Genomic DNA, 15,764 nt, shown 5'->3' on the forward strand with positions numbered 1-15,764 from the left:
TTGATCTTTTGACTTAGTGTATTCATACTGGCCTTTCCCAGTGTCAGACTCAGCAAAGTAGCTGTTTATGAACATTTTTATCGCTCTGCTTTGTGACCAACTGGTCAGTAAACATTTTAATATCCTTTATTGACAGAAATAACCACTTGGCCCTGGACAAATCTCTGTACTGTTTTCTTCTTGTTCCATGCTGTCAACTTGAGTCCTTCCCTGGTAAATGACATTTTCTGCAAGAACACATGATCCTCTGGCACTTCCAGACTTTCCACAAAATGCCCTGCCTTCCCTGCTCCACAACCTTCACACAGCATGATGGCCTTACCTCACACTTCTGGGTCTGCACTTCTGAGAATTCATTTCTAATCCTCCAGTTTAATTGTCCCAGTAACTTTTGATTTCAATTTGACACTTTTCCAGATGTATTTAGCTTGTCCCTGTGCTGGTTTTGGCTGGGATAGTTAATTTTCTTCACAGTAGCCAGTATGGAGTCATGTTTTGGATTTGTGCTGGAAACAGTGCTGATAACACAGGGATGTTTTCATTACTGCTGAACAGTGCTTACACAGAGCCGAGGGCTTTTCTGCTTCTCACCCCACCCCACCAGTGAGGAGGCTGGAGGAGCACAAGGAGTTGGGAGGGGACACAGCTGGGACAGCTGACGCCAACTGACCCAAGGGATATTCCAGACCATATGACATTGTGCTCAGCACATAGAACTGGGGTAAAGTCGAAGGAAGGGCGGGATGTTTGGAGTGATGGCATTTGTCTTCCCAAGTCGCCATTAGGCGTGATGGAGCCTTGCTTTCCCGGAGATGGCTGAACACCTGCCTGCCCATGGGAAGTGGTGAATGAATTCCTTGGTTTGTTTTGCTGGTGTGAGCGCTTTTGCTTTACCTATTAAACTGTCTTTATCTCAACCCACGAGTTTTCTCACTTTTACCCTTCCGATTCTCTTCCCTACCCCACTGTGAGGGAGGTGTGTGAACGGCTGTGTGGGCCTCGGTTCCTGGCTGGGGTTAAACCACAACAGTCCTCTGATTCTCAAGGCTGCACAGGCTCAGTAGCAGCTTTCAATATTACCTCTCTTTCCAGGTGTCTCACATTTTTTACTGCTGTTTTCTTGATGAGCAAGACAGGTTTCAAGATAAATCCTTCATGACAAAGGAAAACTATGCATGGAATAAGATTATTTTTTTTTTAAATCTGCTCTTCCCTGGATGTAGGCTGTCACTATACACTGTCCCTGTGCTCTTTTGTTTGACATTTAGCAGCCTGGTGTCCTGAGAGACACACTGCACTGAACACTTCTTGAAGCCTGCCCATATGCTAAAACTGGATCTCTGCACAATATTTAACCAAACGTGTGCTTCTTATTAAGCTTCAGTGCAAACCCACAACTTCACTAGATTTGCTGAAACCGGCTCACTTTCAGAAGCTTTTAGATGAGGCTTGACCTGAGTGGGGTGACTTCAGGAGGAAGTAATGAAAAATTTGGAAGTTTTGCTTGCATTCACCCACAACTTGATCCCAAAAGCTCAATTCTAAGCTGAATCTGAAAGGATTTAAGACTTTTTTTTTTACTCTCTCCTGAATGAATTATTTAAAGCACAGTAATCCAAATTAAAGTGACATTCAGGATTTCCAGTAATGGAATAACATTCAAAAGTTCATAATGTATATGCCACCCTAATTCTGCTCTCCTCATGTAGCTCCAGATTGCTGTATAACCAAATATAAGCATATATATTTTTCAGCACTATTTGATAACGAAGTTCTCAATAATGCAAGAAACTGTTACTACTAAATGTCTGTTATCCTACCTTTTCAGACCATCTTGACTGGCCTTTGCAATAATTTTGTGCTCGGCCAGTTCATCTTTTTGAAACAAATCTGCATTCACTCAGTGACACATTCATAGATTATGGATCCCTTATAGACAAGAGAGAAGAAAAATATGAGTTCAGCTTTGGGCCTTTTCTCTCCCTTTATTGTATCAAGTAGGCATGTGTGGCAAAGGATCCCGTGAATAAAACCTTCATCCAGTGCTGCCATCCTGCCCCTTGCTTAAAGTCAACATCCACATGCTCATGGCTAAGGGCTCTGGGAAGAATGGCTGCTGTTCTGAACACAGTTTACAACATCAAAAGATTTCTGCATGGCTGAAAATATTCACTGCTCTGGGAATTTCACCATAACACAAGCATGGATCTGGCAAACCAGTTCTGCCTCTCCTTTAGCATATTAGCATCCAAACACCAATCATGGAAAAATACAAGCCAGTGTCAACAAAACAGACCTGAAGAACTAGCCTTCCTTCCCTCATTCCTGGCCTGCAGCAGTGCTGCCGCTGGATGCGATCTCACAGCACACAGCATCCTGCAACCTCCGAGGGTCAGCTGGGGTGCTAGCTTACATGAAACTTAATTGCTGAGGGGCCAGAGGGGTTTTGTGACAGCTGGTTATTTTGGGTGTTCAGCCTGTGTTTCCATTTCCTGTGAACTTCACTCTCCATGATGTGGTTTCAACCCAAACACCACCAAATTAAACATAGAGAGCATTCTTTTAGCTGAGCTGAGCTGGACAATGTGGGGCCACTAGAGATCTCCTGCCACCCTTCCCAGTGGAGAAGGTTAGCTCCTAGGTGTGATTGGTCCCACTCTAGATGAAGGCTTCTGCTTCCTGCTGTTTCATCTGCTCTGACAGTTTCAGTTCTCCATTTACAAACCTGTGTATAACACCAAGGGTCCAAAGAACGCCAGTGCCAAGGCATGTGTAAATATGTGTGTAGGAGGGTGGAGCACTTCTAGTTTGCAAATTGCTTCTACGTCAGTTTGTGGCAAATAAGATGGAAATGTAACCCTGCATATATACAGTCACATATGTAAGTGCGCATATACAAATGCAAAGGTCCATACCCTTTCATTTATATAGCTACTTTCATCTTCAGACTATCTCACAGTAATAAGAACATCCTTCTGAGATAAGATAAAGGAGCATCTTTCCTTTCTAATATGCAGCAGAACATAGAGGCGTGAGCTGTATCTACAAGAATGACTCTCCCCAGCCTAATTTGTAAGTATTCATTGAAACTGAATTATTAAAACCACTGTAGCAATTTTATAGAGGCAAGTTTATGGACTCAGGTGGGCAAACTTCACAAATTCTTCCTGGGGCAGCTTAAGATACCACCATCCTTAGATTTCTGCCAGCCCTACTGCGGCAGTAGCATACCTTGCAGCATAGTTGGCAGAAAGGGAGAAGATGCTGGGTGCTCCAGTTCACAGACTAATATTTTAGTTCAGACTCCGCTCTACTAGCAGCTGAAGCTGAAATGTTGGACTATGAACAAGGGGCAGGCGTACACTTCTTTGCATGCATTTTGGGCCGTGGGCAGTCCCATCCAGCAGTCGTACATTCAGAGTTAGTGCCATCTTAAACTTCTGCAGGCAAACACGAGTCAGAATCTCATGTGGGACATCCACAATAGGCCCAGATTAGACCCTGGAGCTCCTCTGATAGTTGGGTGTTTCTGGACACCAGATTGCACTACGATCCATCAACATCCCCAGCAGATATCCTTCAGGGCAGGGGTGATTTTCACGAGGCAGGATTACTAATCTCTCTGGTATCAGAAAAGCATCACACTGGGGAACTAGACAGCTGGACTTTTGCACTGACCAGCTGTGTGGCTGAAGACAAGTTGCTCTGCACCCCTCTGCCACAGTTGCCTTACCTCTCAACTGGGCATATGCTGCCAGGCATACAAATACATGCCAGTCATTCACAGTTCAAAGAAAGAATTAACCACATTGTGGTGGTTGTGTCCAAATGAAGACACCAACAAAAGCAACAGAGCAGCTACCCTGTCTTCATTCACTCCCTTCCCTCCCTGTTACTGTGCTCAGTGGTAAAATTTACAGTCTTAGTATTTGGAAGTGCCTCAAATGCCTTTCCCTTAGATACCATGTGCAAATTGAATTTGGTCTTAGTTTAAGAAATTTAACAGCTCTGCAGAAACAAGCGCAAATCACCCAGTCCCCTACCTCCTCTCCCCAGCCAGCGAGACAGTCATAAAAGCGCAATGAGGCAACCATAGAACCAAATCTGCTGTAGTCATTCTGGATGGAATTTAGTTTTGGAGACAAGAATTTCAAAAATGTAAAGGCTTCATTAACCAAGGCAGACTCAACCACCACCAGCAGCAGAAGAGGGAGGAGGGGCAATAAGATACACACACCTAATGATGAGGTTTGTATTACTAGTGGAGATCATTGATGTAAAATGGAGCCCAAAGCACATGGTAAGTGGTCTTGTTAGTGCACTCTCCTCACTTGAGAGCAAAAAGGGGTCAAACTCTGCCAATCTGCTTTTTCACCTTGGCTTCCCACTTGCCTGCTGGAAATTCAAACACTGTGGCCAAGAAGTGCTATGATTCAGGTTGTCCTCTCTTCCCTGAGAGACTTTTTTTGGCAGCCTTCTGGCTTAGGGAAAATGAAGTCTGTGATTCATATCTCTCTCTGTTAATGATGTGAAGGGACATGGCCAATCAATGGCTTCAGATTTGAACTCTTTTTAAGGCTTGAGTTGAAATCTGAGCATGCCTTAGACTGCCATGAAAACCCAACAACTTGTCAGCTCAGAAAGGATCACTGCTACTGTATGGAGGGAGAGCTCATGCTCTCATGCTATCTCCCCTGAACCTGAGCAGAAGCCCAAATCACATCTTGGATGTTGGCAGAGTCCAATATAAACCTTTTGAGACCAGTTCATCAGCACCCCTCCTGGCCCTGGCAGGAGCTGTTATTCAAGTCATAGGGTTCACAGTCCCCTCCACTCTCCATCAATGAGGGCAACTATAAGCATCTGTTATGACATGTATACTGAGCAATGGGTATCTCACTTTCCCGGCTCTACCCAGTCCCCTACCACTTCTTGTGGCTACAGGGATGGGCTGCATTTCAAAGAGAGCTGAAGAAAGCACATATTTCCCAGCTCAACACAAAGCTCACTGAAGTCACTGAGCTTTGGTACAAACCCCAGCATTCCCATGAGTCATGATGTGTTAAGGGGAGTTTACATTATCAAGTTTTCCCATCTTCTCAGTAAGAAACACCTCTTTGCAAAGGGCATTATAACGTCAGCTGAATGTTTTGTGTCTGAGGGTCCTAAAAAAGGGAGTGAATCACACATCTCTTTCCATCATGCTTTGCAAGATGATGTGATAGGATATTGAGCAACCACCAAAAAATACTGTTCTTTTCCATCTTAAAGAAAAATGTTTATTTTTCTTCCACAAATGAGGCTCAAGCTTTAGGTCATGCTGAGTTGAGCTCCTTGTGAAAAGCAAGGGGCCAGCATGGCTGGTTTTCACAAGGCAAAACGAACCCTGGTGTTAAGTGAAGAAGTTTATTGCTAGCCATAAAAAAATAAATTATATTATTCAAAGCTTTGATTTTGTCAATGAAGAGACTATTTTCCTACAAAGGTTTTCCAGATTAGATTGATTCTGTAATTGAAAACAAAATTATGGCGAGAAAAGGCAATAAGCTTTCTACAAGGGTCTAGTACAGTCATCACCCTCTGTGTCAGTCAACAGATCTTTGGCTTCACAGTTCAGTCAAAACTGGGATCCTATTGACAGAGCTTGTGTTGTCTAGGAGTCTTCACATGGCTATGTGATTGTATTTCTGAATGCATGGGAAGCAGAAGGTTGGCTTATGCCCCTGGGACAAATTTGGTTTGGTAATTTGCCCTGCAGGCACAGCAAATATCCTTCATGCCAAGTGAGACAGCATATGCTTGTACTTGGGAAGAATTTGATCTTACATGCATCTCTGAATTAAACCACAAAAGACTACATTGCAATTAAGTTATATGTCATAAGAAATCCTAAGGACAGTTTAGAATTTCTAATGTTCAGAGCATGCTTTGAGATTCTTGAAAGAATAATGCTTTTCCAGTTCAAATCTTAAAGTAAAAACTCAGACCTTATCACCAAGACAGGGCCAAGTGGTGAGGAGGAGCCTTTGTTATGTGATAAGCGTAGTGCAGGCTGCCATGCACATCCTTGGTTGTGCTGGAAACTGGAGTTCCAGATGCAGAATACCCTAGATGTGAAAACAGACAAAAACATCTTACTTGCACCCTTCAAGAGAGTGAGGGGTTACTACTTAGGCCAGATGTTGTGACTGAGTCTGCACAAAGTAAGGATAGATAATAATGTGTACACTGGCATGATGGACACTTGCAATATCCAAATTTCTACACTGACATCTCACTTTATGCAGTAGTACCATCCTGTTTCTTGTCAGGAAATAGCTAATGTCAGAATCCAAAAGTATTAGGGTCAAAACCCAACCTACAATTTTGCAATTAAAATGTTACATCATTTACAGTTTTCGTCTGCCTTTAAATTGTTAAGTATTTTGGCACCTAAGAAAATATGATTCCAGGGTAAACAAGCTGCTCATCTGATCCAGAATTTGCTCTGCTGACCTCTCTTGGTTGGCAGAGATAGGTATCATCTACGCAAATCTCTGCTTCAGCCACAAGTTACAAGACGCAATTCAAGACTTACAGAAAGAAGCTTTGTGCCCTCTGTTAGATGGGAAGGATGGAGATACGCAATAGTGATCCTTTCTGATTTAAGTTTGTGACTCTGCCTTTCTGCATTAGCCCCATGGGAACAGTCACACTGATCTCTCAAAGCATCTGTATTGGCTTTTTGTGGAAAGGTTTTGGTAGCGGGGGAGGTTACAGGGCTGGCTTCTGTGAGAAGCTGCTAGAAGCTTCCCCTGTGTCCAACAGAGCCAAGGCCAGCCGGCTCTAAGACGGACCCGCCGCCAGCCAAGGCCGAGCCCATCAGCCATAGTGGTAACGCCTCTGTGATAACATTTTTAAGAAGGAAAAGAGTTGCTGGGACAGACAGAAATGGCAGCTGGAGAGAGAGTGAGAACATGTAAGAGAAACAACCTTGAGACACCAAGGTCTGTGAAGAAGGAGGGGAGGAGATGCTCCAGGCACCGGAGCAGAGATTCCCCTGCAGCCCGTGGTGGGGAAGACCCTGGTGAGGCAGGCTGTCCCCCTGCAGCCCAGGGAGGTCCACGGTGGAGCAGATATCCACCTGCAGCCTGGGGAGGACCCCATGCCAGAGCAGGTGGGTTCCCAAAGGAGGCTGTGACCCTGTGGGACTCCCGCGCTGGAGCAGGCTCCTGGCAGGACCTGCGGATCTGCGGAGAGCACAGAGCAGGTTTTCTGGCAGGACTTGTGACCCCGTGGGGGACCCACACTGGAGCAGTTCATGAAGAACTGCAGCCTGTGGGAAGGACCCACATTGGAGAAGTTCGTGGAGGACTGTCTCCCATGGGAGGGACCCCACGCTGGAGCAGGGGAAGAGTGTGATGAGTCCTACCCCTGAGGAGGATGAAGCAGCAGAAATAACGTGTGATGAACTGATTGTAAACCCCATTCCCCGCCCCCCCTGCACTGCTGGGGGCTAGGTAGAGAATCCAGGAGTGAAGTTGTGCCCGGGAAGAAGGGAGGGGTGGAGGGAAGGTGTGCTGAGATTTGGTTTTATTTCTCATTACCCTACTCTGGTTGATTTGTAATAAGTTGAGTTAATTTTCCCCAAGCTGAGTCTGGTTTGCCTATGACGGTAATTGATGAGTGATCTCTCCTGTCCTTATCTCAACCCACAAGCCCTTTGTTATATTTTCTCTCCCTTGTCCAGCTGAGGGGGAGTGATAGAATGGCTTTGGGGGGCACCTGGCATCCAGCCAGGGTCAACCCACCACAGCAGCAAAGCTTATAAAAGAAGAATTAGTGGGAACACAGGGTGATCTTCATGGCAGAGCTGACAGTGGTGGTGGCTGTTGCTTAGGAATGCACACAGAAGCAGAATCACATGGTGTCTGGGAGCGCTTTCAAGAAAGCAATGGCTGCGGTTTTGCCACAGAGACTTAAAAGCTGAATCCCAAGGGATGAGGAAAGCAAACTGCTAGCACTGCAGAAGACGATTGCATTATCAAACAAAAATTATGGAACTAAAGGACTCTGACATAAACAAATGCCACAAGATGGACAGACAATTCACTGCGATGAAGAAAGTCAAAGAACTGATTGTCTCCTCGGTGAGCTGATAATTTAGAAGCAGGTCAGGTACAAGTTCCTAAAGCTCTGATGCATTTCGGAACTACTTTGCTCCAGGCCACTGGCACCCAAAGGGAAAAATCAATGGACAAGGAGGGAAACGAGAAGGCATACAGAAGAAGGAAAGGAGGAAGCTGTGGCAGAGAAAGAGGAGGAAACAAGAAAAGTTTGTGCTTAGGGACTGTGGAATTCAGTGGGTGCTTCTGATTAGTGTGTTTCTCTGGGTACTGTGATCAACCTGAGTGGCCATTTCCAGCCACCCTCCTTCACTGTGTGTCCCCTTATACACAACAATGGGGAAATACAATTTGAAACCAAATAAATTAGTGGGAAATTGGTTACTGGATAGCCTGCGGGGTCTAAGATACTTCCCCCTCCTTCCTAATTCTAGTCTAAGTGTCCTTTAACACCTTAAAATAACAGAGTGTAAGCCAAGCACAAGATTTTATTGATGTTTTCTGTATGTCTCTGTGGTTTAGGAGAAGCCATAGCTTTCAGTTCTTTATCATCTATGTTGGATTACTGATTGCTAACATTTGCTGAATGCCAAATTTTATAAGGTGTTTTATATATTACATGTAATGTAATTCTACTTAGGTTCCTAGCTTTGCTTGCCTGCTGATGTGTCTGAGTGCCTCCAGAACTCCATTAAATGAAATTATTAATGTCCACCACATGCCCTCATCTTCTTTTCAAGAAGTGTGTGCAGTACAGTGTCTTCTATCATGCAGGTGCTTTCATGTCTGTTTTAGGGGGTTCTATCATGGTTTTTTGAAGGGAAGAAGTGTTTTGGTTTTCTTCCTGTCCATGCTGCTTTTTATGTCAGGGTAAAGAAGCAAGCTTTGCTCTTTGTGGAGAGTCTTGCAATGGTGCCTAGTCCTTGCTGGCCTCCATGCTGGCTGCTGGGAAAGTCCTCTCTCTGATTTGGGAGAGCCCCTGCCTTTGTGAATAGTCCCCGATAAAGGTAAAGCAACTGAGAAATCACACACCAACAGTCACACACAGCTACTGATGAAAACAGACGAAGTATGTTTCTTCCATGGAAGAAACCCACTGAAGAGGATGCAAAGTCTGAATCTCCGTTAAGGTCCAATTTGTTTACCCCACTGGCAAGAGTCCAGGGACATTGATGCCTGCTCTAGCTCCTCCAGAACAGCTCCACTGGAAAGTCCATCAACACAGTCCTGGACACATAGGCAGGCAAAGTGATGGAAGGGAGTGCTCCCCATATGTAAGAGAAAGACAGATATGGGGACCCTGGGTTGAGATGCCCTCTGACAGAGTCTGAGTGCTGCCAGAGAAACTCTCCAGATCTTCCTGCAGGCTAATACAGCCTCCCATTGCCCTCCCCATCACCTGGCACTGACATTACCGTCAAGTGACATGTGCCAGATCTCCCTGACACATGACCCTGGGCCTGGGATCTCCTGCACTGAAGAAAGAAGGTGAGCAAGCCAAAGCACAGGCAGGAAACGTTGATCCTTTTCTGGGAGTGCTCATGCCAGAGCTCCAAAACCAAACTAGTGCCATTCAAAACTCAGTGACCATATTTTCAGTCTCCAGCCTGCAGAGGGACATTCAGGGTTCAGTGGGGTGTGGGAACATAATCCATTGAGGGCAGAGTATTCACACAGCAGCAGAGCAGGGTAGCTAGCAAGTTCTACTGCATATGCAGGAATAGTAACCAAATTGGGTAGGATTTTTGCATGAATGGCAAAAAAAAAACCAAACCACTCTTCAACTCCAGGAATATTTCCTTGCCAAACCTCAAAGTCGCGTGCCAAACCCCTAAGGTACTGATCCTTCTTTCTTTCCTTTTTTCTTTTTTTTTTTTTTTCAAATAAATGTTAACATTGGCATAACTACATTTTCCCAGCTAAAATAGCTCTCCAAATTAGCCTGAAAGCATATGAAGAAGGTAGCCTGAATCTAAGTATGCTTTATCTCAAGAATTGTAAAGCTTGATACATTGTTTTTTGATTGAAAAGGAGGGAGCTGCCTCAGGAAGGTGTTCGACACCTTAAATATAACTCCTAGACCCCACTCTTGCCCAAAATGAAATCTCAAAAGATGCTGGGGCAGGTATATGAAAGGCTTTAATTTCCAAAATAATTTGTACTGAAATTTTCATGGAGGAGAGGGCTCACTGCAACACTGGAGCTACATCTATTTGACCACATTTCTGTGGGAAACCGGACAGGGATGTCCACTGACTCCCTTGTTCCTGCATGGCCAAGACAGCATTAGCTGGGCAACACACGGTGCCTCCCTAACTAGCACTGTTAAAACTTTTCTCACTCTTAGGGGGACAGGCAGCTGAGAAAAGGGGTGAAAGCTAGAAGGAGGAGGGTTCTGACCATTAAGTTTCCAGAAAGAGCTGCTTTGGAGTCCCCTCTTCTCAATGAGGTTAGACGAAGAGCACTGTGATCACCAAGCAGGGGCACTACCGCAGACTCCTGAGCGTACGTTAAATAAGCCCTTTGGTGAATTCTTTAATATTTTTTTTAAAGGTAAATCGTCTGAGTTTTGGAGAAGGGGGTGTTTGCGCCTGGGCAGCGTGCAGGGCGGTTGCTCCATCGGCAGCTCAGACGGAGGAGCACGACAGCAGAGAGACCAACAACATGGGAGTCGGAGAGAAAACAGCGGGGAGGACGCAGGGACTGACTGCGCGGAGATTAACTCCTTCCCCCCATTGCCCAGCTCCCTGCAAAATTCTGCCCGAGGGGGAAGAGAAAACTCCGTGCTATCGCTTGCCCTCCTGTAGCTGGCCAGGAGCGCGTTATGCCGTGACTGAGGTGGGACCTGCTCGTCCCATCCTGCCCCCCTGGCACCCTGCGATGGAGCGGGTCACTTGCCGCGGAGGCGACCGCACAGCGCTCAGAAACACCAGCCGGGTTTTCCTTTCAGCTCTCATCAGATGCTGCTCGGCCGCCTTAAGTCTTTGGGTTAGTTCCCGTTTTCATTATCTCTGCCTTTGTCTTGCTGACGCTGGCTGCGTCTCAATCCTGCTGAATCCGGGCTGGGATGAGCGTGGTGCCATCCCCAGCCGCGGAGTTTGGGGACATCCCCAGCCACCACGGTTTTAAAATTATTTCCTTCAAAAGGGGACAGGAAAGCCTTTCTTATTGTAAGGCACAAGCCGGAGAGGTGAAAAGAGGATCAGGAGATGCTGGCGTTTAACTCTTTCCTAGGTGGTCGAAGAAATGTCAGTGTAAATTAAAACCCGGTGTTCACCCACCCACTCCAAGTGTGCACTTCTTGTTTGCTCCTTCTAAGCACTTTGTTCTAAAGGTTTTTGTTTAGTCGGGCTGCTCAGGGAATGGATGCTTTTCATACCAATAGCCACACACCGATGCAAACAGTGCATAAACAAAGGAACTGCCTCTTCCTCGGTTACTACAGTCTTCCCCGATTAAAAACACAACAGTCATCCAAGACACCAAGAACAGGAACAAAATCCCACTTGATCGGTAACTAATTTATTTCCACACCTCAGTTTTTGTTTATCCCCAAACAAAAGTGAGTCAGCAAGGCGGAGGCGGGGGGGGGGGGGGGGGGGGGGGGCGCGGCGGATAGGATAGGACAAGGAAAAAGTCTTGTCTCCTCTCCTTGTTGGAGTTCCCGCGGTATTTGGGAGGGGACACAAGGAATTTCCCTGTGCTGCTGAATCACATCATCACCACCAGCCATTCCCCTTATCCATCTCCTGCACCATAACTGGCAGATAATTCAAACCCACAAGCCTGGACACACCTGCAGGGTGACCACATGTGAGCTGCTGGCATCCAGTGGCCTCCCAGTCCGATAAGCTAGGGTCTGGGTCTGGGAGCTGGACTCTGGATCTGGCTCTGCTGGGAGTTGTCTGGGCCATTAGGGGAAGTGACTTCTCCGTCTCCCCTTCTTCCGTCATTCTTTGTGTCGTGTTTTGCAAGAGCAAGTTTGCAAGAACAAAGCACTGTAGAGAAGCAGTTAATATGTCCATACAGTGCCTTCTACTATGGCACCCTAACCCCAAGTTTTTCTCCAGGCTGTACTGTAATAACAGTAAAGTACAGTGATTAGACAAGCCGTGATACCAAAAGCAACTTGAACATGCTAAAACAACTTCCAAGAGACCAAAATAAAAGGAAAGTGAAAAAAATATGTATTTTGCCTAACAGCAACAACATCAAACCCATCAGGGAGGAGGAGATTTAAGAGCCAGGGTGTTGTCTCATTCAATAAGCAGTATGAATATGTATTAATTGGCAAGCTCAGAATAGACTTACTTCCTTCAACTGGGGCAGTGGGGGTCCAAAACAGAGGAAGGTCATCGCTTGAGCTTTCTCCAGCTACCTCAGTTTATTTAAAGTGTAGCAATTCCCTACTCAGTGCAGGTCAGATTTAGATTTCAGTGAGACCCAGGGTTTATGCAGGGCTGCAAACTATGCATTCCTGCCAATGTGTTGATAGGATTGCCACTGCTAAGTGGCAGTCCCTACAGAATGCTTCTGTCTGCCATTTCATGCATCATAGCATTGAATATAATCTGACTGCACAAGTATGGTATGAATCTTGACTACTGGACATCCAGCTTTGGATTTCAACCTGTGCATCTGTGCAGGTGTATGCTGATACCTGAAATAAATGGAAAGCAAGAAAGTGCAAATAGTTAACCTCCATTTTCCTGCCAATCCTGCCTCTTTGTAAGAAAAGTGATGCATTAGTAGAATTGCACAGGTTTTCACTTTTTCCATATGAAAATCACAGAGGTCTCAGTGTAACATAAGAGAAAGCTGAGAAGGTTAGGGCAAAACAGTAAAATTAGCAAGTATATATCATGAGAAAGCAAGACCTTTTCTATCCTGCCTCTGTAATATAGCTGGAGCATCTGCTATCCAAGTTGACATCAGCAGTCCAGCTAAAAAGAAATGCCTCCTGGCCCTTACAGCTTCTGATGTGCTGCATCAAATGCTGTCAGTTCAAATTAAGCAATGCTGTTTTCATGCAGCATCCTGCCTGCTGCCTGACTTGTTGCACTTCTGCATGCAACTGCATCATACCCTGGCAGAGGCTGGTACTGCCCTGCTCCCTGGATAGTTTGAGGAAGCAGCATGGCCAAGTCAGCAAAGCACTAGAGTAAGGATCAGACTCGCCCAGCTCTGCAGCTCTCTGGAACTAGTCCCTTCAATCCCTGTTTCTCTACAACTTTTTTGTTTAGACAGGAAGACTGCTAGCCATTCAGAACAGGAGCCTGGTGCTTGTGCAGCCCGCAGCAAGCAGATTTGCAGGCTCAGCTAAGTACGTGGTCTCCAATGAATAGCAGCAGCACTGAAAATAAGTGGAGAGTGCCCAGCTTCTGCTACACTGTATATTTAATAGACTACCGTTGTCCAGATGCTTCTACTTTCTCCACAGACCATTTTTCTACTCATTTGAAATGGCAACAGGGAACATTCAAAAGGTACAAATAGATACAATACTGTAGCAAGGATTTTTGGAGGGGATCAAAAAATCTCAAACTATCAAGATGTAAAATTATGTCCTGTTGAAAACTGGAATAGACAAAAGCCATACACAACATCTCTGGCTCCTGTGGCTTGTCCTCCCAATTCCTATGGTCAATATCTCCTTGGAGCTAAGACCGAACACTTCATTTCCTCTCACACTATTACATGAAATCACTGGACTGTTGAGCACAAGAAATTAGATCACAGCAAATACAAATTTTCCCTCATAGCACAGTGAGGATCGCCTTTTACACCATGCCATGCTCTTAAGGGCTACAAAATTAGTGCTCTGTTTTGTCTCCTCGAATAGTAGGAGACTGAGTTTCCAGGGCTCTTAGAAGCTATGTGCACAACTTCTATGTGCACAGACTGGCTATTTTTGGAAGACATGCATGGATCAGAAAAAAAAAAACTTTTGCTTTGGTGTGGGTTGGAAAAAAATATTTTCTTTCTCCTCATTTTAGAGACTATGCTCCAATACCATTTTAGGGCTTCACCTGTTGGACAAAATGAGGTCTACTTTGCACAGCTCAAGCTTTCTCAAGCCAGAGTCCTATGTTCACCTGGGAGATGTTGCTCATTCAAACATCCTGCCTTAGGTAGCCATTGACTTCAGCTGCAGCTATGCTCCTAGGTCCATGTGGTGATGGGAATTTCTTCACAATACATGTACTTTTTATGGGCTGCTACACCCATCTCATAGGAGGAATTCCTTGCCAGAGCATGTTTTATTTCTTCTTTGTCAAGACACACACTTCACTGCAGAACAGTCCTTTGTGGAGTAGCAAAGGAGGCTACCTTCTCTCACAGGTACAAACCAAGTATCTCAGAAGGAGACATCTCTTCTCACAATTTATTCACAAAGCCTATGACATAGCTGCTCTAAGGAAAACCAAAAGACCAACAATGTACAGGTTTAGGTCCCTTTAAGTATCCTGGGGATTATATACACTATCCATTTGGGTAGACTCTACTGTCTATCTAGACTCTCTAGTGATATGATGGGAAACACCACTGGAGTCCAATGCCACAGTGAGCCCATAGGCAAGTTTTCAGCCTAAACATGGAACTGTAGTCTCTTGACTACTTACTTTGTGTTTATTTTTCCCTTGCATTCTTTCTCTGGTTCCCAGTGCATTAATTTATCTTGTCCACAGACCTGAAGAAGCTCTAAGTACTGTCTTCTCTGCCTGCTTCCTCTCAGGTAGGGCATTGCCTTACTCCTGAAGACTTCAAGAGGGTGCCCGGTCAAGTAAAGAAGTGCAACTTGCACTTGCTGGGACTTGCATGTACAACCACACCCTTTCAAACCACTTGGAAGGAGTGTCTCACAGCAGGTTTTCCCCACTGAGAGACATGATCTTCCACCTGTTGACCTCTGGCTTGGAAATTGAGAAGGAACCTGTCTCAGTAGACCATACAAGTTTTGTGAGAAACCCTGTTCCTGCTACTGCTGAGAAAATCCTTTTCTCCTCTTTTCCTTCAACCCTTCTTCCCAAATTGAAGAAACACTGCTCATTTGGTATGTCTATTACATTTACAGACTCCCTGCTGCGTAAGAAAGGGTGATGCAATGAAAGACTTCTGCTGTCTCTTTCCAGAACTTCATGTTGCTAAAACCAATAACACACATTCACCATGGAACACAGAAAAGCTGAGAACAACCCAGCTCAAACTGGACATGCCGTAGGAAAAATCCTCACTTACAACAAAATGGAGACTGAAGACTCGTGGGCTTCCAACGTCATCATAGCATGGAGTATTAAAATAGCTAGCTCAGATCCTGAAAGCCATAAAGCATAAGCAGCATAACGATTCATACAGGCTAATTTACGCCTTCTGCTCTGCAGTTAGTTCAAGTATCTCCGTGTAGTTTCACTGAAGACAAACACCAAGAGGAACAATGCCAAAAACTTAACAGACTTCATAGTGTTTACTACAAGGACATCCAACCAAGATCTTTCTGTGATTGTTATTCCAGAATAAACTGATAGGAAAGAGGAGGCAAGAAGTGTTTGTTAAGGCAAAGGAGGTTTGGATTTTAATCTTCCCTTTGATTTTTGCATAGTTTTGGCACTTATATTCGACAACTCTGTTCTAGTGCCTCGTACTGAACAAGGAGCTAGG

The sequence above is a fragment of the Accipiter gentilis genome, chromosome 17 (assembly GCF_929443795.1).
Source record: "Accipiter gentilis chromosome 17, bAccGen1.1, whole genome shotgun sequence".
Classification (NCBI taxonomy): domain Eukaryota; kingdom Metazoa; phylum Chordata; class Aves; order Accipitriformes; family Accipitridae; genus Astur; species Astur gentilis.